Below are 25,296 nucleotides of genomic sequence, written 5' to 3'. Positions count from 1 at the left end.
CATCGGTGGGGACTTCTGGGTGGCTCAGTGGGTTAAGCCTCTGCCTTCGGCTCAGGTCATGATTTCAGGGACCTGGGATCGAGCCCTCTCTGCTAGACCGGGAGCCTGCTTCTCCCTGCCTCTCTGCCTACTTGTCATCTCTCTCTCTGTCCGGAAAAAAAAAAAAAAAAAAACAAAAAAAAACTTTAAGAATGACATCAGTGATAGAGATCACGATAAAAATAACCCAATTGAAATCGAGTGCAAAAACATCTTCCAGGAGTTAGAGTAAATTCTTAATCAGAAAGAAAGAAATTCTTCTACTGAAATTCACAGGATGAATCTCACAGGTCTTTTTCAAAACTCTAAATTCCAGGATCCTATGTAGACGAAATTAAGAAAACATTAAATGGGGTATGGAGCCATGTATAATCCTTGCTGTGAGTGAATCAATTTTGGCCTGAAGATACAAGGTTTCATGCTCAAGTCAGGTCTTGAAAAAGAAGGTCTAATTCTAATGACTTCACTTGAAATAATGTGTGTAGTTTTATTACTATCATAGCTGAATCTAGTATCTAAAGAAGGGTTTCCATGAAGAACAACACATCTCTAATCCTCTCCTAGATGGACATGAACCAGATGGGCAACAGGCTTGTGACCCTTAGCCTTTGATGGTGTGAGGTCAGGTGGAGAGGGAGGGAGGCTCTGCTCCAGGCCTCACTCCCCAGGATAGCCTTGGCCATCAGCCCCCCTTTAGGCGGAATTGCCTGAGCTCAGTATTTACGCTTTGAGATGTACAACCCGGCTTTAAATCCTAATCACCTCTCTTTCCTTTTAACCGGTTACTCCCTTTCTCCAAATTTCAGTTTCTTTCTTTGTAAGTAGGTAATTAAAATTGCCTTTCTGTGGGGATTAAATGAGATGATAGGCATCAAGTGTCTGATACACAGTGAGTGTTGGAGAAGCGTGCTAATGTTATTATTGTCATCTATTTATTTTACTTACTTACACTGAAACTAAATGAAAAGTTAATTTGAGGGCTTTACAAAAAAGTCCCTTTGTGAACTCAAGATATCACTGGTGATAGAATTATTTTGCTTTCTCCAATAAAACTTTCTTGAAACACCAATGAGAGGACAGACAATCTGTAAAGACTTGAAACCTTTAGTTTTTATTTTTGGCATGTCTTGGGTCTGCTTACTTTTCCTCTTTCTTTCTTTTTTCTTTCTTTCTTTTTTTTTTTTTAATATGTTATGAGCATTACAGAATTGGAAAAAGGATTAACAGCCTAAAAAAAATATAGACTTTATAAATCCACTTAGCCTGAGAATGGCTTTCTGGGGCAACTTGCCTTTCCAAAATAAATTTGCAAACTTCACCCTTATAAAAAAAAATTGGAATTTGGCGAGGCAAAAGAATTTGGACCGTATCAGCTTGTCATTCCAAATATAAAAATATTTAGTCTTACTTCGAGATAAATAGCAACAATTGAACTTAAGCCACTAAGAAAAATAAACATACAACTTCTTGAAAATGTACAAATAACTAGATGGTTTAAAAAATGTTATCAGAACTGTCTTTACCGCTAACAAGGTCTAAATGAAACTGTCGCCATGGATAATGTTTGTGTCTTGCGTTGTGACTCTCCTGACAAAGGCCTGTCCCGTTGGGGAGTAGATGAAGCTTAACATTCACAGGCCTTGGGAGCCATGGATGGAGAGACTCCGGCTGTCTGCCAAGCAGAACCTGGCAGATCTTTGGCAAGGTGGTTGCCCTGAGACAACTCTTGCCCTGAGACAATCAGGAAGGCTTGGGGAGAAGGTAAGATTTGAACTGAGTCTTAAATGTCCCTCTCCAGAGGTAACAATTTTCCTGCCTCCTTCCTCTCTACCTTCTCTACAGCACCACGTGCTTAGAGGGGTAAAGGTTGGAATCCATGGACAATCATGGCAGACGGGGGGAATATAGGAAAAATCTGCTTGATCTCTGAAAGCCCTGAGTTGAGTGTGGTACAGAACCAGTATTGAGGGGATCCTGAGTCCAATAATGATTTCCTGAAGTGACCTTGTCTTCCTCAGGTGACCTGATTAAGCACAGAGCTCTGGAGGGAGCCTTGAATTTGAATCTCTTCATTGACACCCATTACGTAAAGCCCTGGGGCCACAAAGAGCGTGCTACTCTTTGACAGGCATCTTTCACATTTGTAAAATAAGTATGTGAAAATTGGATTATTGTGAGGCTAGGTGATTTTTAATTATAATAATTATTGTTATCATTTTTTTTTAGCCTGCCCTCAGCCAAGTACATAGCTTAATTAGGTAGTTTTATTTATGTACTAATATTTACTTTGAATCTAGTTTCTTGATGAACTCAGTTAAAATCACAGGAGCCACAGACCTATGTGCTGTGGTATCCTGTTAAATCTAGGACACTTTTTTTGAGTAAGAAATTTTTTTTTTTTTTTTTTAATCTCAGGAAACTCTATTACCAGAGTTGAGTTAGAGAATCACTTCAAGGAATATCTGGGGTCATTTTGTTTACAGGAAACGGGTTTAAGGGAATGCTTTTAAGGATATATTTCTTTTCAGTGTGATAGAGCTTCTCAGAGCTTTCCATATTAAGATTTATTCTTTCTAAAAGCATTAATAAGTACAGAATTAAACCATAGGGTAATAATTGAAACGGTTGCTATGAAAAATGTGACATTTTTAAAATCCAAATTCTAATACCTTCCTGTTGTTTTAAAACTCATAATACTTTTGAGTTATAATAATCAAACTGGAATTTTAGTTCTAACCACAAGCAGGAATCATAGTGCACAAAACAAACATTCGTAAAACAGTCTGAGTTAGAGTTAGAGTGGCAAAAATTGTGAAAAAATAAAAATCTCCCTTACTTGGCTGTTTTGACATATTTTCTCCTGCTGATAACACAAATACGAAAGAATTGACTGCATCTATCTGATCTCCCACAGACAATTGGCTAACTTATCAGAATACCTGCTTGCCTTAGATCTATGGATCCCTAGATTGAGCAAACAAAACTTAATCTAAAATAAGAAGAACCAGGAGTGCCTGAGTAGCTCAATCAGTTAAACGTCTGCCTTCGGCTCAGGTCATGGTCCCAGGGAACTCCCGGTGGAGCTCCGTGTCCCAGGCTCTCTGCTCAGTAGGGAGTCTGCTACTCCCCTTCCCTCTCCCTGCCTCCCACTCATGCTCTCTGTCCCTATCTCTCTCCCTCTCTCTCAAATAAACAAATAAAATCTTAAAAAACAAAACAAGAAGAACCAGATTATACTTTATGCCTTTTTCCCTTTTAATATCCACGGCTGTTGTTGCAATAATTGTAGTTATTTTCATTGACACCTTGACATGGTTCCGGTAACTGGCCCAGTTCCCTGACTTCAAAGCAGAACACGTGACACAAATGGGGAGGATCATATTCCCCATTCCCTGAAAGCGGAGTGACTGGCACAGAGCGGGGGTGGGGGGGGCCATCTGGCCCAAGCGCGACCTGTCAGAATTCTTTCCTGGGATTTGTTTTCCTGCAACTAGCAGAGAATACAGTTCTTCCTTCCTGGGTTGATAAAGACGTGATGTCATGACTCAGGATGTGCAATGAAGGACTAACCTTGCCTACGGAGAGGTTGGATCATTTGCCCTCAGCTCCAAGGAGGTAATCTCTAAAGCCTTGGAGGGTCCTGCCTGATAAGAGTGTCTTTGTTTACCTAGAGGTCTTGAGCCAGGCCAGATATCTGATGCTAACCATGTCATTTTTGGTGGAAGGCCTTGAGCCATGTGGTACCAGTCCTAGTTCTAGACGGACTAGAGACTAAGGTTATTCACATGAGTGACCAGCCTCTTTACATAGCCAGCTCCTAATAAACTCTGGATGACAAAGTTTGAGTGAGCTTTCCTGGTTGACAGTATTTTGTACATGTTGCCACAATTGTCACTTAGAGTAATATGTTCTTTCTTTTATTATTTTTATTTATTTTATTTTATTTTATTTTATTTTATTTCTTTTCAGTGTTCCAAGATCCATTGTTTATGCACCACACCCAGTGCTCCATGCAATACGTGCCCTCCTTAGCACCCACCACCAGACTCACCCAACCCCACCCCCTTCCCCTCCAAAACCCTCAGTTTGTTTCTCAGAGTCCACAGTCTCTCATGGTTCATCTCCCTCTCCGATTTCCCCCAACTCACTTCTCCTCTCCATCTCCCCATGTCCTCCATGTCATTCCTTATGCTCCACAAGTAAGTGAAACTATATGATAATTGACATTCTCTGCTTGAGTAATATGTTCTATCCCCACCATTCCACTGCGAGAGAACAATTGGAAGCTCCATGCCTTAGCCTGTGTTGGGTCCTGCCTTATGTGCCTCTTCCTTTTGCTGATTTTAGTCTATAGCCTTTCTCTGTGATAAAAACTATAACCACAAGTATAACAACTTTTCTCTGTCCTGGGAGTCCTCTACTAAGGAATTGTTGAAACTCAGGGTGATCTCGGGGAACCTCTCAGACATTATCCAGGACATCTGTGCTCTCCATTACTGGAGAAAGTTCTCCACTACTGGTGAAAGGCTCAGAAAGAGAAGCAGAGATGAGAAACATGAGAGATGAATGGAAGAGGTGAGAATGAGAGAAAATGGTATTGTGCCTCTGGCTCTATTGCTTGAGACCCTTTGAGGTACCTTGTTCATTTAGTTATTTCTTTGACTCTGTGGATTACCTCAGTATATTTCCAGTAATCTGTCTCTCTCTTTCTCACTTTCCTGCAAACAGTGTATACCGCATTCCTGGAAGTTTGTAAGTTACTGTATCATTTTCCAATTTCAGTTATATTTAGCTAAAAACATGTCAATTTCCATCCTTAGAGAAGTGAGTGTGACTAATAGTAAAATCCAAACAAAATAAAGACTTGTAAATATTTTTGGACCTTTCAACAAAGTTACTGAAAAACATACTTATTTCAAGTAAATTAATCTAGAAATGTGGACCTTACTTTGATAGGCCTCTTGAACCCCCCAAGTTATTTCTGAGCTGCTGTTAGAATAAGAGATTTGAAAACAGAACTTAGGGGATACCTGAGTGGCTCAGTGGGTTATTCCTCTGCCTTCAGCTCGGGTCATGATCTCAGGGTCCTGGAATCGAGCCCCGCATTGGTTTCTCTGTTCAGCAGGGAACCTGCTTTCCCCCCTCTCTCTGCCTGCTGCTCTGCCTACTTGTGATCTCTCTCCTGTGTCAAATGAATAAGTAAAATCTTAAAAAAGCAAAACAAACCAAAACAAAACCCAGAACTTAGTATAGTCTTCTAGCTTCATACTTTCTGTGAGAATCTTCTAATATATAATTTTCTGCATTTTGAGCTCTCTGTATTGCTTTTGTGAAACAAGAGATAGAGTTTCAGCTCTCTAGGGATCAAAGCTAAACGCTAGTGATGATGCTCAAAAGAGACTATTCTAAATCCAAAGAGACTGTTTTTATAGAAAATGTTACATTGTTCTACTACTAAATTTCAAATATTAGCCCACAGAAGAGCAATTAGCAAGTATGTCATCTATAAAAAGTATGAACATTTAGACATTTATATTGTTACTATTTATCATTCTGTTGATGGAGAATGGACCACATTCATTTCATGCCTGATACCAGTCCAGGAATGATAATTGAATTTCCACAAGTATTATCAGAATTCCTTGAGCTTTTTGGAATCAAAAGGAACTTTCTTAATTTGATAAATCTTTGTACAAACACTTAAAAATCACGTTTGAGGTAAAAGTATCATGAATATTCCCTTCAAAGTGCAGAAAAGGACAGACAAGGAGGTTCCCTATTACTATCTCTAGGTCCTAGATATAACATTATATAAGTAAAAGAAATATGAACCATATTATTAGAATGAAATAATGAGCAGGATTATAGACAGTTTCTTTTCTTTTCTTTTTTTCTTTTTTTTGATAGTGTAAAAGAATTTTGGAAATTTGACCGACACAAGGTCAAAATTTAAATATCAATACATGCAATTAATTGTGTGGTTAAATACCAGCCTAACTGATCAGAAAATGTAATCTTTCAAGGATTCCATGCCCAATACCCACCAGGTATTGAAGAATAAATCTAAGAAAAGAAATAGATGATCTGAATGGAGATTATGGTACAACAGTATTGAAAAGACACAAAAAAAGGAGTTATATAAATGGAGATACAGTACATAGATGAGAAGATTTATTTTCCTAAAGAGATCAATTATCCCAAAACTAATCTAAATTTTTCATTAAAATCTCAACTTTTTCTTTCTTTCTTTTTTTTTTCCTTTTTCCCACAGAGCTAGTGAGTTCATATGGAACTAGTTCATGCATCTTAAAGAGTCAGGGCCCAAAATAGTTCAGGTGCTTTTGAAGAGAAAGAATAATAAGCAGCACACACCCATTTAAGGATGCAATTATTTTAAGGCTATCATCCTCAAAACGCTATTCTAGTGGTAGGCTAGAGATGCCTGAAACAGACCCACATAGACATAGGGAGGGGATAAGAGGTGGTCTTACACACCAGTGGGGAGAGAACACGCTTGCTTTTGAAAGGAAACAGATATAGATATACAAAAATAAACATCAGATCTTAAAATCAGGAAACAAAGCTTTAAAATTCTTTTTCTTTTAAAGATTTTATTTATTTAACAGTGGGAGAGAGAGAGTACAAGCAGGGGGAGTGGCACAGAGAGGGAGAAGCAGGCTTCCTGCTGAGCAGGGAGCCGATGACAGACTTGATCCCAGGACCCTGGGATCATGGACTGAGCCAAAGGCAGATGCTTGAGTGACTGAGCCCCCTGGGGGCCCTGAAATTCTTAGACAGAAATGAAAGAGAATATATTTATGATGTCATGAGAGGAAATAATTTTTTAAATATGAAAAGTGTAAACCTGAAAAAGATGAATGAATTTGATTAAACTAAAATTATTCTGTGAAAACTCTTCTCTTTGTTTACAGACATCCCATAATATTTTTAACACCTACATTCTAAGATTATAGATTTTAATACTTCTCATTCCTATTAAGGACATATTTAAAAAGTCTTCAAAATTAATCAAAGATAAGTAGGCCTTGGAAAAATGAGCAAAGGATATGAACATCAATCTGAATCAGGAAATCTGAATCAACAAGAAATATCTGGAAAAAATGCACCTCTTTCCCTTGCTCTGTGATGATGGGGATGCAGATTAAAATACAATGACAGGGGTGCTGGGGTGGTTGAATCCTTAGGCATCTGTCTTTGGCTGGGGTCATGATCCCAGGGTCATGGGATCGAGCCCCGCATCAGGCTCCCTGCTTGGCGGGGGGGGGGGGGGGGGGGCCCTCTCTGTTTAAAAAAAAAAAAAAAAAAAATTTAAAAAAAAAAAAAAAAAAAAAGATTGTTTAAAGCACAAAAAATGGCAAAAAAAAAAAAAAAAAAAAGAATCCGATAACACCAAATATTAGAGAAAATGTGAGGAAAGGGGAGTTTTCATATACTGTTGCAGGGGCTGTAGATTAGAACAATCACTATGGAAACTAATTTTATAATATGTATTGAAGCAGCAGAATCTCATTCACTATGACCAGCAATTCCACGTCCTGGTGTATTACATTACAGAAAATGATACCCTGTACCTCATAGCTTATGACATCGAATGATAACTGGAAACAACCTGAACGTCAGTTAACAGACGAATTCATGAACACAGTTTATTCCTACAAGGAATACTATATAGCAGTTAAGATTAATGAAGTTAAAAAAAAAAAGTAAAAAAAAAAAAAGCTTAATGAAGGAGCTATTCCAGTAGTTCATTCATTGACAATCTCCTCCATTCTTCCACCAATGGCCTCCTTCTGTGGGGATTTTTATTCTTACTTATGCTTCCCTCTCTCTAGAACATTCTTTTCCCACAAATACTCTTCTGTGTCATTCCTGTGCTTTACCTGGCTTTCTGCACTCAAGATCTTATCTCCTTGGGAAGACCCTGGAGTGGACACAGTATAAACCATCCCATCTCCTTGACCTGGACAATCCTTTGACCTCCTGTATTTGCCCCCTGGTGGCTTCTGTTTTGCCCTATAAAGACATATTCTGTTTCCGGGAGGTGGGTAAGTATTTGTTGAAGCAATACGTAGATATCGGCATACATTTAGATGTTTACGGGCCCCGTCACGAGATTTAAGGGCTCCCTCACATTCCTGTTTTCCTGTGGAAACAGACTGGGCCGATCTACCTTCCTACTGCAAACCCTCTCCTAGAACTACGGGATGAGCAGAAACATGAGGGACAAGAGGCAACATGTGAAACCCTCCAGCCTCCTCGCCCCCTTGCATGCTTGCTTTCCTGGGACCTTCCACGAGGTGCTCTGCACATAGACAAGGGACCCATCCAGGAATAAGACGGTGTCCAGTGGAGCAGAGCTGGCTGTGTCCTCTGAGAACGCAAGGAAGCACGAGCAAGAGAAAAACGTCTGGGCTCAGATCCCAGTGAACTCATGTGCTTCTCCTTGAACTTTTTGCAATATCATCTATGCTGGAAATGATCATTTAAAGCCACAGCCTAGCATAATGTTTACATCCTGAGGGTTGGAACTGGAGTCATTAAGTCTTTCAAACAACAAGGTAATGTTCAGCTACTGCTCCTGGAGGAGGGGGCGTCATTTAGCACACTGCAGGGTCTGCTCGCATATAGATGCGAGCTGGCATCCTGGGAACCTGAAAGCCTTGGTACCTCTCTTTGACCTAGGGTTCACCTTATCTTCTGTGGAGTAGCCTGGGAATGTGATCTCCTCGTTTTCTTAAGTTACATAGCTAAGTGTGCTTTGAATTACTTGTGTTAGTGGAAAGATAAGGTAGACCCGGGTACGGGTTGTAGCCATATTATTTCCTAGCCACCTTACCTTGGGCAAGCTGTTTCTTGATCGTCCTTCCCTTCCGTCACCTGAGTGATGGAGTTATAAAACATCTCCTACCTCTGGGTTTTGGGGGTTGATGCATTGAAATTGTAGATGTAAGGCACAATGCTGGTCCAACTCGGACAGGCAAAAAAAAAAAAAAATCATACTTTATGGCATAGCTTGCGTCCTATCTCTCTCTGTGGACATATTAATTCTCCTTTGTACAAATCCCAGGTGATTACATTGAAATGAATATTCTCTTCCACAAGCCCAGAGCTGCGAGGATTTTGTTTTTCCCCAGTTGGCTGAATGAGGTAGAGGGCAAAGAGAAGTAAGTAATGTTAATAAGCGGTACCACTCATGTCTTCATGGCGATCTCCTTGTAACCAGATAACTTCCTTCTAGCTGCATGTGTGAGCTGAATTTACCGAGTCCTCTAGAGAAGAAGGGAGATCGAAATGAGAGGGAAGAAAGCCTGTCTCTAGATATTGAATATCCTGGCCTAGGAGAGACTTAAACAAAAATTAAAAACGTTAGTCTTCTTCTTCTTTTTTTTTTTTTTTTAAAAAGATTTTATTTGTTTATTTGACAGACAGCGATCCCTAGTAGGGCAGAGAGGCAGGCAGAGAGCGAGGAGGAAGCAAGCTCCCCACTGACCAGAGAGTCCGATGCAGGACTCGATCTCAGGATCCTGAGATCATGACCTGAGCCAAAAGCAGAAGCTTTAACCAACTGAGCCACCCAGGTGCCCCAGAAAAGCATAAGTCTTCATTTTGAGGGATTGTACCATAGCTGATATTCCAAGTCACACTGATAGACCTCCATTAAACATCAACCAGTTTAGAAAATCCATTATTCGACGTGATTGCCTAACAACTAAATGAAAGAAAGCAGATGAAGATCACTTTATTTTGATGAAGACACCCACACTAATTAAAGATTAATTCAAAGTAAGGAGGAGTGAGTCTTAACCCCCTTCCCTATTCTTCAGAGCCTCTGTGAATGCCTACGAATTAAGCAATTTTAACAACACACTGATTTTTAAAACATTCTCGATGGGTACTTGGGTAGAGCTATAGCATGGTAAACAGGTTGGTTCACTTGTTTAATGCCCCATCTACTCCTGGTGACTTCCTTCTCTTGTTCTTCTTACAACTTGCTCTACTCCATTTTCATCATATGTGCAGGATGCCCTCCTCTATCTTCAGCCAATTCATGTTGAAACTGAACCTTTTCAAGGTGGTTTTGTTAATCATCATTCCTGAACATACCTCTTCTAACCTTTATATAATCTTGGGCTAGAACACTGATTCTCTAGCAAAATAACTGGGGGTTATTTTGCTCCCCACCCAGGGGACATTTGGGAATATCTGAGGCCAGTTTTGGCTGTCCCAACTGGGTGAGAGCCATGCTAATGACATCGATTGGAAGAGGCCAAGGAACACACTGCAAAGCACAGGACTGCCCCCCCACAACAAAGACTTAGCCAGCTTAAAATGTGAAAAGCCTGGAGGTTGAGAAACTCTAGGGTTACTACAAGCTTTTTCCATTAAAGCTGGACATTTTGGGGAGTGAAAGATGGTGCATTTACCAATGATGCTTGGATATCTGGTACGACCTGGGACTTAGTGTTGCTGGTATATGGGATCTCTGGTCCCCTATCTTGAATTTGTTTTCTTTTGGATTGATGAGGCATTGTTTGGAAGTATTGTTTTAATTTGCTTTCTTGACTTGCTGTTAGACCTTTTTTACCAGTTCGACTCTTAGCTACCCAAAGACAGGAGTAGGAGGTTCAACCTCTGTATCTTTCCTTTCTCTTTCTAGGACTTTCTCCAGAATACCTACTTGATAAACCTTCTTGACTGACTGTGCCTATTTGTAATCTCTGCTCACAACTGGGTCCTTGACAAAACCTACTATAAACTTCTCAACCATCAATTATACATAAAAAATGTGGGTGAAATGATGGAGAAGAATTCAACAAATAGCATTGCTCATAATGGAGAGAAGATTCTACCTTCTACAATATGTAATTTGATGAAATATGCTAAGCAAGGTACAATCCCTATAATTGGTACTCATTTAAATTACTCATGTTTACTGTAAAAGTTTTCATTGTAAAAAATGTGCTTCTATTGCGTTAGATAAAATTTTATTATTGAAAACATGGTTAAACAATTAAAATGAACAAAGATATATGAAGTTCCCCAAATCTTGATCGGGATCGAGTAGATACATAATAACTATTAGTTCTGTTTGCCTCCCATTACAGATAACACCTAATTTTAGGCCATCTAAATTGTCTTATAAGTTTTTAAATTATCGATTCTAGGGGATTTTTGAAGTTACCGAGATGATTAAAATTGGTTGGCATAGGGACAACTGGGTGGCTCAGTCAGTTAAGCATCTGCCTTCAGCTCAGGTCATGATCTTGGGGTTCTGGGATTGAGCTCCTGCATTGGGCTCCCTGCTCAGTTGCTTGTCCCTCTCCCTCTGCCTTCCCCTACCCCCACGTGTGCACATGCACTCTCTCTTTCTCTAAAAAAAAAAAAAAAAAAAAAAAAGATAAAATCTTTTTTAAAGTGATTGGTATGATGTTTGTGGGGTTCTGTAACAAAGCATCACAGACTGGGTGGCTTAAAAGACAGAAAGTTAGAGTCTCACAGCTCTGGAGGCTGGAAGTCCAAAATCAAGGTGTTGGCAGCTCTTGCTCCCTGGGAGGGCCATGAGGAAGACTCTGTCTCAGGCTCCTCTCTGTGGCCATTGGAAGACATCTTCTTCCCTCTATATGTATCTCTGTGTCTGATTTCCCTTCTGTATAAGGACATCAGTCATATTAGATTAGGGCCCCTATTCTGAAGAACTCATTTTAACTGATTATCTCTGTAAAGACCCTGTCCCCAAATAAGGTCCTTTTTTCAGATGTACCTCAACATATTCATTTAGGGGGTACACTTCTACCCATCACAGCTGATAAAGAAATGCCAATAAAAAGATTAGGGGTTACATTTAAATTTTATACAAAGAATAATTTTATAGTACCTTACTATAAAGAGAAAATTGTGGAGTCCCTACAGGCTGGAAATATGAGTGATAAACTTCAAGTTGTTGTGGGCCACCGGAAAATACATTATAGCAGTTTATCCTTTAAGATACTGAAAAGAACTTTCCTGAGGAAATCACATAGATAAAAATGTGAACACCTTTCTTCTGAGCATCTCAAAATACTTAGCCTGTCTTCTATCTTTTTTTTTTTTCACCTCTCAAAATCTCTTGGGTGGGATGTGGGACATCCCACAGATGAGAAAACTGAGGTGAATGGAAATTAGATCATTTAGTTTCACATTATCTTCCCTTTCTAAACGCAGAAGTAAATTTGTTCTCTGCATTTGCCTTATTGGAGGTATGTCTGCTCGACTAGTTAGAGCATGAAAAAGATTATGGGATTCCAGGACTGTTGATCTTTAAATGGATTGTATTCATGAAGTAATCAGGGTGGGGGCGGTCTGGAGGGCAGCCCAGGGATCTACCAGGATGGGATCTGAGCCAGGTGAGGGTTGTGGCATTCTCTGAGCGGGGATAGCCCCTGTCTGCCCATTACATCAGGCCAGGAAGAGAAAATTTAAAGATATATGCCTACCTTTATACAAACTTATGTCTATTATATAAGACATATATATGCATTATATATATGTAATATTTAAATTTCTCTTCCTAGCCTGATGTAGATACATACGATATGTTCTAGGGCTGTATTGTGTAGATATATTATAAAATGTGTATAATATTTTGTATCCCTCTGTCTGACAAGAATAGTGGACAGGGACCTGCCCCTCCCAACCCCCCTGCCCCACTCTCATCCTACCACTCCGCTTGCTAGTGGACTTGAGGCAAGCGCCTTTGCTTCCGGGACACCTGTTTTCTCAGCTGTAAGATCAGAATATCAGCTTGCATGCCCGGCCAGGTCTCCTACAACATCACAATCTGAAGCGGGAGGGAGATTGTCCCAAGTATTAAAAGCAATTCTCCCGCGGTCAACCCACGTGCTGAATGGACCCTCAAAGCCTAGTAATTGGGTAACCTCGTCCCAGCCCTGTCGCTTACCAAGTCTGGTTGGGGGTGGGGACGCCTGAGTATTTCCGGAACAAAATGAAGAGTTCTCCAAGACGCCTAGCGCTGACCTCCTGGCCTTGCCCATCAGCCGCCCCTCCTCCCCTCCTGGTATCCCTTTCCCCTACCCCCATCCTGGGACGCTCACCAGCCCCGCGGAGTGCCGGCCGCTGCGGCCGCGGGGTGGACGCTGTGAACTCTCCAGATCGGAGAGGGAAAACCTCGGCGCCCAGGGTTTGCCTTTTCCCGACAGTTTCAGCGACTCTCAAATGCAGGGGAGTTAGAATGCGCGGGGTCCAGGACTGGGTTATCTACACAGAGGCCCCTTGATCGGCCGGCCTCACTCCCTTACCGCGGGGCGGCCTCCGCAAGTTATCAGAGTGTCGTTAACGGGGACAGCTGCTGGTAAACAAGGCGGATGTCGACACCAGCGCCGCAGTCCGCAGGAATTTAACTTTAATCTGTCCCTTTGCTTAAAGGAGCACCCCTCTCCTTCTCTGGGTTGCGGGCATCATTAATTCATCTCCGTCAACGTTCCGATGGAAGGCTGGCATTGACTCGGGGAAACCCGCTGGGATCGGGAATTAATAAGGTGCTAGGGACGTTCACCTTAGGTCAATTCGAGGGGACACGGAGAGAAAGAGAAGTTGCTCCGGAGTTCCCCGGCTTAGCTGGAAACCGATCCTACATATTTATAAAGGTGAAACTGGAGGGCTGCCAAGCGCCTGCATTGAAGTGATTAACAAATGTTTCTCTTTAAGTGGACACCTCTTGTTCTAAATATATTTGACAAGAATGCAGAGTCATCTGGAGGGCACCGAGGGCACCGCTCGGGCCTTCTCTGGCGCGGCCCGCGGGGATCTCAGGCCCGGCCCGGCCCGCGCCGCTCCCCGCTCGGTGCCAGCCGAGTTCACGTCGCCGGTGGGCAGGCTGCCAGCGCCGGCGGCTCCCCGCTGTTTAACGACAATGGATTTACTGCTTCTCTGCATATTGGTGTTATTTTGTATAAACAAGGTTAACAGTCCTTTTAAATTAAATGCACCACCTGGTGACTGAATGGGTGACCTTGCCAGCTCTTTTCACCTGGCTCGGAGAAGCCCAGGATCCCGCTCGCATTTCTACCTGTAGCTCGGGATTGGAATCGCCCTCCCTTCTTATTTAAAGAGGGGGAGCTGTCCTCCCCCTCGCGCTCTGACCCTGCCGCGGGCGACCCGCACGCCGGGAGGTACAGGTGCGCGCGGCCGGTGAGCCCCGCGCGACCATCCTGCGCGAGGCGCAGGTCGGCTGCAGGCGGTGCCGGGGGTCTGCGCGGCGGCCGCCCGCCGGGGAGATCCGGGACCGCCCCGGTCGGGCGGTCGGGGTCCCAGGAGAGTGACAGCCGGCCCTGTGGGCCCTGCCAAGGCTGCCTTCAAAATAAAGATCTCCAGAGGGGGCAACACCGTGAAAAAGGTTCTTTGTGTTTCACTCTAGCGTGGTATTGATCTAATATAGGCCTCGGCACTTTCCCCACCCTCCAGGAATTTGAACACCTGGAAAAATTCTCCCGGCTTTACATGTGAGGAAATTTAATGGTGTAAACAAACTCAGCAGGAAGCCCCCTTTGATATGGGAAGGCGGTGGTGCCTAGCTGAACGGCTTGAAAGACTTTGCCTGGGAACGTCCACTGCGATGTTGAAGGGTGGCTCGGAGCTGTGTAGGAAAATGCAGACAGGGAACACCGCTTTAGATACATCTAGAAACTTCGTCCAGAAATTTTCAAGCCGGAGACACTTTCGTTACTCATTGAATGAAAGGCACCACCTCACTTCCTCCTTATCATTTGCCAACCCTCCTGCCCCCCCCCCATCCCCAAATAGGGCCGAAATTACTCGGAAGTAATTGCCTTCCATTTTAGCCTAAATTCTAGACCGGTCCGGCAGCCCCATTGCTATGCAAAGAAGGAAATCAGATACGGAGAGGTGCGGTGACTTTCCCAGGTTCACCTGATCCAGAAGCCAGGCCCCAGGTCTGCAAGTCCAAGGCAGTTTTTGCTGTTCCCACGGAGTCCCTGCTCTGCCTACCCAGAGTGTGCAGTGTGAGCCAGAGCCCTTGGAAATTTGTTTTTGTTCTTAGCGCCATAAAAGTCACTGGTTACATAGCTTCTGCATAAGTTCTTAGAAGTCCAAATTCCAATAATGGAAATGTCTAATTAGGCAGAGTAAAGTAATTCCAGTACCTGATATAATTTTCATTGCTAGAATTCTAACATTTTATATATGTTTTATTAAAAAGAATACAGATTTTTAATACATTTTAGTGAGTGAGATATAATGTGTCCCCTCTTCCAAAACTTCCCTAAAGAGTACATTAAATGTGTGCGTGGTGGGGGATAGGGGATTAATATTAAGAATATTAATTTTTATTATATTATTGTACATGAATAAAAGCCATTGTCCATAGTCACAAAGAGTATTTCTCAGTAAGTCTGTTTCTAGTGGCATGAAACATTTAGTGTGGGCATACAGGGTGCTAGGTTTTGGGGGTCCAGAAATGAACAAGGCACCATCGGGAGCTAGATTGGTTATGGAAAGTCGGAGGGATTCAGTGTATGTATAAGAAATCTCTTTGGGTAGGGTATGGGGTCCCAGAGCTGAAAGCTCCTAACTCTGGGCACCCGAGCAAACTTCACAGAGCTAGAAGTGCTCTACCCTAGGCAATTTCATGTGTGTTATTGTGAAACAAGTCGGAATAGGAAGATATTTACCTTAGGGATTACCTATCGTGATTACTGTTTGCCAGGCCTTCTCCTTGATACTCGGCCTAATCCTCCTAACACCCCAGGAACTCCACTTTACATGGGGGGAAAGTGAGCTGTGGAGAAATTCAGTCATTTGGCCAATGTTTCACAACAGAGAAATGCAGACCCAAGCATGAGTCCATGCTCTTACGCTGCCCCTGGATGATTCCATGGGCGTTGTATGCACATAGCTGTGTATTACTTTCTTCCTTTCAAACAATCTATTTTCCAGGAACTAGTTATCACAATGGAACACATAACTTAAAAGTTACTCATTGCCAGACACTACTGTGAACTTTTTATACAAGCCTCTCATTATCTTCTCGCCCCCAAGTCCTGTAAAGTAAGTATTTTCTCACTTTGCAGTTAAGGAGACTGGGCAGTTTATCATCATCATGGTCAGCAGCAACATTTATGTCTTCCTCATCACATTCAATAAACTTATCGCGGGGTGCCTGGGTGGCTCAGTGGGTTAAAGCCTCTGCCTTCTGCTCAGGTCATGATCCCAGAGTCCTGGGATAGAGCCTTTGCTCAGCAGGGAGCCTGCTTCCTCCTCTCTCTCTCTGCCTGCCTCTCTGCCTACTTGTGATCTCTCTGTCAAATAAATAAATAAAATCTTAAAAATATATATATATATAAAAATAAACTTACACAACTAAATCCACAGAGTATTTAGAATTATTGGATTTTGGGGGACAGGAAAAAACCCTTGACTATTCTTCTCCACTGTAAGACCAAATTCCCAGGCTTTTCACCTAGAAGTATAAGGCACGGAGACTGTCATGGTAAACACCCAGGAAACAAGACAGGTCCATGAAGACACGGGCGTCTTTACAGTAGAAGGGGGCTTTGCAGAGATATTAGAGCAAAAATCACAAGAGAGAATGACAGTTGAGAACTGGGGTTGTCAGGAATATAAGAGGTAATTTCTAGTTAATCCTAATGTAGCCCTTCTTTAGGGCAAATAGATTTCTGTTACATTGTAGAAGCTGCTCTCAGAATATGAAGCTAATTACTTCATGATAAAGTGTTTTTTCATAGATTACTCACCACGGTGACCTCCATCCTCCACATTGTTCCACTGATACAAACATGGCCCTCTTACTCCCCTCACCCCCACCCCCTAGCAAATCTACCTTGAGTCAGAAGAGTTTATCACTTCTCTGAGTGTCAGACCACGTCAGGAAATGAAGAAGTGTTGCCTGGTTAGTGTTTGGTTTTGTTTCAGTCCATATAAGGCAGCTCTACTGATTTTTCCAATCACAAAAAAATATTATATATTAATAAGGAAAATTGGGAGAACCATAAAGAACAAAAGAGAAACTCATTGAAAATTCTATGGCTGAAAATACTTTGGCATTTTTCTCTTCCGGCCTTATTTCACATGAAATCTGTGAGGAAAAAGTAGGACCACTGTCATGTGTTTTGTTGATGCTACTTTTTTACTTCGTAAACAAGTTTCAGTATCAAATATTCTTCAAAATTTGTATTTTCAATGATTATATAACATTCATTGTAAGAATTTATTATAATTTTCATAATACGGGTTAATAATTCCTCCTTTTCTGAGTATGTAGGTTATTTCTAATCGTTGCTCTTAGAAATAATCTTCTGCATATATTTTGGCTGCCTATATAATTTTCCCTGGCTTGCATGGATTGCTTAGAAATGAAGCTATTGGATCAAAAATCGTGCACTTTTGCTGTGTCCTCAGGAATGTGAACATGCCTGACACACAAGTGACTTTGGGGGGATAGGATAAGATTCAGAAGTTGAAGGGTACACAAATTTTAATGCTATATTTGGTAACTTCTGCAAAAAAATTAAAAACGTGTGTGTGTGTGTGTGTGTGCATATTTTTCCTAAACTTGAAAATTGTGCTGGACTGCCTTCTGTATTCCAATCTGAGACTTCCTTTGTATCATATGTTGCTTCCTTTAAGGTTGGATTTCTGCCTTTTGGATGTTAACAAGGGGAAAAAAGAAAACATAGTGGAGACACTAGAGCTTACCATAACTCACCATAGTTTGGAATTACTGTAAGGGAATTTAGAAATTCTAGTTTGTCAAGTATCTCGTCCCTTTTGTTTTTTTCAAGAACACAGGCTTGTGTTCTTATTTTTCAGGAACAGCAGAAGGTTGCTATTAAAAGCCAACAAGCACACACACGCACACAAACAAACAAACAAACCAAAAAAACAACTTCCACCAGAATTTATAAACTCTGGAGGAGTAAGCTATTAAGTAGTACATTATGGCCCCAAAGAGACATTATGAATTTCTAAGGCATCTAACTTTGTCTTGCTTCATGGCTAAATGAATTTGCAGTGCAACTTTAAATGGAAGTTATGTTTGACTGTGTTCTATATGACTTCTTTCAGGTTGGGAGAAAATAGAACCATTATTTGTTGTCCGAGCTCCTGGATCACACGCTACCACTTGCTTATCTCACTGGGCTCAAGCTTTTCCTGTGGCATGCCCCCCTGTTCATCTACCTATCTGCCTCGCCCATGGTTTGCTGAATGCTCCCGGTGAGCCTGGTATCCTGAAGGACCTTCGTATCCGCTGTGGTTGGGTTCTCTCAGCTTTCTGCTTGGCCTTGGTCAAAGCCACGGTACACTCCAACTCTTCAGCTCTGGCCCGAATGCCTTGAGCTTGAATACAAATAACCTTGGAGTGGGAAGCTTTTCTACTCAACTACGGACATAGCTGAACAGATTTTGCTTTAGTGAAATGAAGTGGAGCCTGAATTTATCTGGAAATGTGTGGAATCAGCAGAGAGCAGTAAACACAAGTCTAGGGAAGTGGGAAACCATTGTGAACGATTTCGTGTTTTTCACTCCCAGCGGGCATTTGGGCATTATTGTAAAGAACCATGTTTTCAAACCTGCCAATAACAGAACAGATCTTTATTCATTGTGGATGAGGCTTCCACTGGGAGAGTTGAAACTCTCGTTCCTTTTTCACCAACTAGAGAAGCTCTTCAGAGTTCCAAGCTTCTGTTTTCTGACTTCCACGCCATAAAGGGAGATGTTAGATATATTTCCCATAGAATAACCTCAGGGCTTTCTGGGGGAAGTTGGACAGTTTCTATGGTGGCATAGAACGACAGTTCACCAGAGAAACAATCCCAAGGAAAGGGCAAATATATGCTTTCTGTCCATTTGTCTTTCCTCTGTGTGTATTGTTGCAAACAATAGAATCCACTCAAGTAAGTTTAGGCAGAAAAGGGATTTAATAAGGGAAATGGGTAGCTCGTAGAATCACTGTGGTGGGGGGCGGATTGCTGTAGAAACAGATTTGAGGCTAAGTTTCCAGAAACATGTCCCACATCAAATCACAAAAACACAGTATGAGTAGACATTTGTCATTGCCCCTTCACGAACTGTAGACTTCCAAACTTTTGCAGCTCTGCTGGGGCCTCCGGTGATGGATGCTAATCTTGCATGGGAACTCAGTGTTGCAACCCAAGACTGGAAGCTTATGTTGCCACATGAACCCAGAAAATGGAAACTCCACCAGGACTTCGAACCAAATGCCCCAGCCATGTGTCTCATGGAGGCAGCACCATGGGAGATACAAGGGGAGCTGGGGATTCCCGTGCTGATTTCAATCCTGGGGTTTGGGGGCATCGCTGTATATATCCTCTGGGTTTGTGTTCCAACATTCACATTTATTCAGCAGGACAGCGCCTTCCAAATTCTAGACAGGAGCCTGCAGCCTAGCAAAGTGGTTGACTGTCTGGGCCTCAGAATCAGTCAGACATAGGTTCGAATTTAGGCCCAACCTGCTGTTCTCATAGTGACGTAATAAGAAGTCACTTCCCTCTCTTCCTTTCTCCTCTGTGCGTCAACTTCCTTATCTGCAAAAGACACTGACTACCATGTATCTTAGAGGCATGTGATAAAAGTTTAAATGAACATCTACATCAAACCCTTTGTACAGGTTTTTTCTTTTTTTTAAAAGGTTTTATTTATTTGACAGAGATCACAAGCAAGCAGAGAGGCAGGCAGCAAGAGAATAGGATGCAGGCTCTCTGCTGAGAGATCCCAGGACCCTGGGATCATGACCCAAGCTGAAGGCAGAGGCTTTTTTTTTATTTTTTAAAAGATTTTTATTCATCTATTTGACAGACGGAAATCACAAGTAGTCAGAGTGGTAGGCAAAGAGAGAGAGGGGAAAGCAGGGTCCCTGCTGAGCAGAGAGCCCGATGCAGGGCTCGATCCCAGGACCCTGGGATCATGACCTGAGCCGAAGGCAGAGGCTTTAACCCACTGAGCCACCCAGGCGCCCCTGAATAGTTTTTTATAACGCCGTGAACATTCACAATCTAGTGGTTGTCATTCCAATTACTAGTAAACTATAGGTGTATGGTTTGGGAAGGGGGAGAAACTCTTATTGTCAGAGATCATATGTTAATAATAATAATAACAACAACAACAATAATCCCACTAGTAACAAACCAGCCTCTTCCCAAGCCACCCAAGTTCATTTTAACATTTCTTGTAAGATATTCCAGTTCATACAAGGAATTATATGGCTGAACAATGGGAAAATGTGAGGTCAGATGCTTCCTCAACTGTTTCCAAAATAAATAGTTACAGGAAGCTCACTCCCCTCTGCCTTAAAGATTGGGAGGGGGGCTCGTGGAGGAGGCTCTGTGAGTTCTCTATGGGAGATGTGGGAGCAGATCAATCCGTGGCCAAGTGTTTTAGCCGCACGTTTATTGTGTTTGACAGCGATGACAATGTAGTATGCACTGAATAAAATGACGGATGCACCCCTTCTCTCTCTCACACACACACTGCTTCTATGTTCCCCTTGAACCTCCTGAGTGAAAGCCAGTCATACAAAAAGCATGCAGGGTGGGAGTTGAGATCTGCCGCGACCAAAATTACCCAGGAATTCCAGATTTCCAGAGTCGCAGAGGGGAACCTCACTAGCCAGAGGAGAAAGAATACAAAAGACTGCGTGTTCAGTAGTTAAGAGTCAGATCAACTGGGAAAAGCCTGCCTGGCCACAGAATTACATTTCTTGGTCATCAAGCCTTGTCTCCTTCCCATGGTGTGGGCAGCCGATGGACAAAGAAACAAGAGATATCTACGTTTACTGTAAATTTACATTATACAAGGCAAAACTATTTTTTGATGCTTCTACTCCACTGTTCAAAATCCTACTTAGATGCCATCCCATTCCCCTCGCTGCTGATACCCAGATGTTTCCACTTGCGATTAGAGCAGGCAGCATCCAGATGTTTTGAGGGGGCGGAGGAAGTTCTTTCATTTGTGGCAAATTTGAGAGGTGAAGATTCATTGACTCATGTAATAGTAATCTTCCTACCCCCGGAATTTGGAGCCAGGCTTCTTGCCCGCTTTCCTAGTCCTGTGTGGGGTCATCTCACTGGTATGGGACAGTGGGGGAACCTACAGGGCTGGGATTGTGTGGGCTCCTGAAATATCTACCACAGTTTGGATTCGCCCTAGGCAACTCCTTCTGTTCTTTTAAAGGTCATTTTGTAGACAAGGAGGAAACTTCTGGCCACATCACCAGCACAAACTAGCATCCCAGGCTGGTTCTCCCGCCATCCTCTCCAAAGATTTGCTCTGGATTCATAGAGCTCTTGTTCTAGAAATCTCCCTGTTCTCAGCTCACAAGAACCACAGATCTTGAACCAAGCACATCTTTTCTGTAGTTGCTGAATCTTTTTTCTGCTTACCCGGGATTCAGTTATATTTCATCTTCTTGCCCCCCTCCCCATGACCCCGCTCCCTGCTGGGCCCTCCTGCCTTGTTCACTCTGTCCCAGCCCTACTGTTCCGTCACTTGGATATACTTTGCACACTCGTGCCTGGATGAGCGGGTGGATGGATGAGGGAGGGTTTGCCTCAGCGGTTCCCTGTGTCCAAAACGTTCTTCCCCGGATGTCCCCAGGGGCCCAGACACATTTCACTGGGGTCTCTGCCCCAGGGTTCCTTTTTTGGAAAAACCTTCCGTTTCCACACTGGGTGAAATATCAGTGCCCACCACCACTTCCTGATTTCCTCTCCCCACCTGACAGGGCAAATAATGGTTTGCTTAATTGATCCTGTCTCTCTTTCCCTACTAGGATCTAAACGCTGTGAGGGCAAGGTAGGTGTCTGTTTTGTTTCTTGCTGCCTATCCATAGCCTAGAACTCTACACCTCATTCAGGTTGGGCCCTTTACTAACAATATTGTTGTTCTGCTTCTGTTTTTATGCAGTTTATGAAAGATTCACTCATCCTCTATAGACATCAGTGGACTCCTATTCTCTTATGCTCACAGTGGTTCTTTTCCTGAAGAATTAGAGAAATAGGGGTGCCTGTGTGGTTTAGTTGGTTAAGTATCTTAGTTCATGATCGCAGGGTCCTGGAATCAAGCCCTGCATCAGGCTCCCTGCTCAGCCGGAAGCCTGCTTCTCCCTCTCCCTCTGTCCTTTCCCTGCTTGTGCTTTCAAGCTCTCAAATAAATAAATAACAAAATCCTCAAAAAAAAAAAAAAAAAAAAAAAAAAGAAATAGGTGAGGAATGGAGGGAGCTATTTCCCAAGGTTTTCACAGCAAATATTCAATGGTCAGGGGGCAATTTAAGCCCTTTTGTTTTTTTCTGCTGGTTCGGAAAGAGTAAGCACCTCATTTAAAAAAAAAAAAAAAGAATAACAATTCTGTAGGTATAATGCGAAACGTAGTGACTATAGTTAACAGTATTGTATTACGTATTTGGGAGTTGCTAAGAAAGTAGATCTTTTAAAAGTTTTCAACATGAGAAAAGAAATTGAATTACGTGTAGTGATGGACGTTAGCGCGACTTACTGTGGTGATCATTTTGAAGTATGAATCATTATGTTGTACACCTGAAATTAATATAATGTTATATGTCAATTATATCTCAAAAAAACTGACTAATAGAGAAACTACATCTCTATCATCTGAAATGACTCTTTAATGTCCTTTTTTCAAGAGCTGAGCTTACAAGGAAGCCCGAGAATATTTCTGGCCCTTCACCGACTCCATTCATTGCCCTTCTGGGCCCAGGAGGGCATCAGATGCATGACCTCTACCCTGGGAATTTCTCATTCAAGTGTCTTTTTCCCCTGTAAATATAATCTTATCTTTTCCTGAAATTTAAATTTGTGACAGACTTACATGCCTTTCCTTTTTTTTTTTCCACTTTCTTTTATTGGTCACACTCCGTAAGAATCTTCTGCACTTTGTACTTCATGACTGAACTCTGAGGTTGCTTCCTGGCTGATTCCTCATTGCTCTGCTTCGCTGTGAAGACACCAAAACCTCACCGTAAGATCCCAGTCAATATTTGCAAACCAAGTGAGCCATCGCTGGGGCCTCCATTTTAAAGCACGGAGGGTGAACTTGCTAACTTCCAGCCCTCCATCTCGAGATGGCAAGGCACTGTTTTATTACCATTCAGAATTTCTTAAAAGTTGCTGGGATATGTTTTTGAAGAACATGATTCCTTTTGTGTGGGAAGAAACAATAAAGATAATAGGGCAAATGTATTTCCTAAAATGAACCATTGTGTTTCCATTTTGAAATTCTCTGTCAAAATGGTTTTCATCTCAACAAGTTACAGCTTTCTGTGTAGGAAAAAAAGAGCAGGGATCTGGCCAAAAAAACAAAAAACAAAAAACAAAAAACAAAAAAAGAAAATTGTGCACAGCTCCTTAAAGAAACACAGGAAAACCAAGTATTAGCTATGGATAAACTGACTTATTGACCCAAGTGTTGACCTAAATTCCCTCTGATTATATTAAATCCAAAGGAGGGCATTTAGACCTGCAGTAGTTTCTGCCATCTTTGACACAGAAATACACTGACTCAACATCTTGTTATGCTGGAGATTCACATTTGACAATTGCCCTTCAAGAAGAGAGAAAATCCTAGCAAGTCATTGTCCTTGGTTGAATGATGCCCAGAGAAAAGAAAAAAAAAAATTGAATCTCCTTTTTACTTAAGCAGTTTTAATTCCTCAAGTTAAGCGGAGAAAATAAAGATATGTAATTGGGAGTCCAAGGCCACCCATGGTTTTCTACTGAGCATTACCTCGGCATCTGCACAGAGTTCTTCTGTTCTAGCATTTCAATAGTTCAATGTTCACCTCTTTTTATATTTGGACCTTGACGACACAAATGGAGATACTATGTAGTCTGTTAAAATAGGAGAGATAGTGTGCACGTTTTATTATTCGCCATTTTTAAAAATCTGTATTTTTATGCTATTAATAATTATACAGGGACTTAAAATCTATGGCCTCTTCCACAAAATGGTCTTGAATGATGCCCCCATTTGCTTAATTCTGCTTTTTGTAAATCACTTGCCCTCCCCCCCCACCAAAAAAAAATCTCTGGATGGACTTTCAAAGATGTCTTTTGTAGAAAAACTGGGGTCTTGTAATTACTTGAGTACAACTATCCAGTCTGAGAGGATGACCTTTCACCTCCTATCCAAAAAAAGAGCACTCTGGAGAGACGGGTGCTGTAATCTGGGTTTAAGGCTTCTCACCACCATGTTGAGAGCCCGTTTCCTGCACCACACACAAACAGTGGCAAGAAAACCCAGGTTCAACATTCACTTTAGCATTTGCCTGTGCTGCTCTTGAGAAATTCTCCTGCTTACAATGAAGAAAGGGTCTTATCCTAAGCACCACCATCCCTCCCTGCCCCTTGCCGGGTAGGGATGGGAACACATAATAATAACACCTAATAAGCGGTTTGTGGGAAACTGTCCAGAGGGAGACAGGACAGAGGAGATTAGATCTCAAGGAGGTGAGCAAGTTCAAGGGTGGTTCTAGAGTGGCTGTATTGTCTCCCATAATTCATTTGAGCACCAGGAGAAAGGCTGAATCTTGAGTCCTGCCATAGGACACCAAGCGGAATGCTTCCTCACAAATAAGTAGACAAAAAGATTCCAACATCTATTGAAGGGACTTTTAAAGCAATGGATGGAATGACCTTAAAGTGCTGGGTTCGCCTTGGGAGACATGTCCTCACACTTGGTTTTGCAAGAGGAAGTGAGGAATGGCCGTGCGTGCTATAAAGTAAGACGACCTCTTACATTTTCTTTTTCTCAGGACAGTCAACAGAGAAAAGTTCTTTTTCTTTGGCTTATGATTTCTATCTGTAAAAACTTAAAAAGCACTCTAAAAATCCCCACAGTTCTGTTTGTTTGAGGAAAAGCTTCCTTTAGTTTTTCATGCAAACTGAACTTCCAGTGTGGATTCTCTAAGTTCTAGCTAGTAAATCTCTTCCTTAGCATTGGGCTCATAGATTTATTGGCGTTTCCATGTGGAGGCAACAGACAAACTTCAGTTCTGCTTTTCCTCAGAGCATCAGGGTATGGGTTGTAGGAATAACCCATGTTGGCTTTCTCTGTTTCAAAGACAGTGCTTCTAGTGAGGCAGGGGGTCACTGGCTGCAGGTCCCCTGTCTGTGCCAGATTCCTTAGGGACTTTTGATCTATTCTGCATACTGGCTTTCCATAAAGGT

General features: G+C 42.0%; 2 long non-coding RNA genes across 3 annotated transcripts in view; one reads left to right on the top strand and one right to left on the bottom strand.

The window, feature by feature from the left end:
- The window catches only part of LOC131999080 (uncharacterized), a 286,222-nt gene that overhangs the window by 209,769 nt on the left and 51,157 nt on the right, over positions 1 to 25,296 (bottom strand). The window lies entirely within an intron of this gene.
- Positions 1,579 to 24,052, top strand: LOC131999076 (uncharacterized). Its single transcript, XR_009399005.1, has 3 exons — positions 1,579 to 1,800; positions 10,718 to 10,949; positions 18,160 to 24,052. It is a non-coding gene; the product is annotated as an uncharacterized LOC131999076 (long non-coding RNA).

The sequence above is a fragment of the Mustela nigripes genome, chromosome 13 (assembly GCF_022355385.1).
Source record: "Mustela nigripes isolate SB6536 chromosome 13, MUSNIG.SB6536, whole genome shotgun sequence".
Lineage (NCBI taxonomy): Eukaryota > Metazoa > Chordata > Mammalia > Carnivora > Mustelidae > Mustela > Mustela nigripes.
This window is presented reverse-complemented; position numbering and strand designations above follow the sequence as displayed.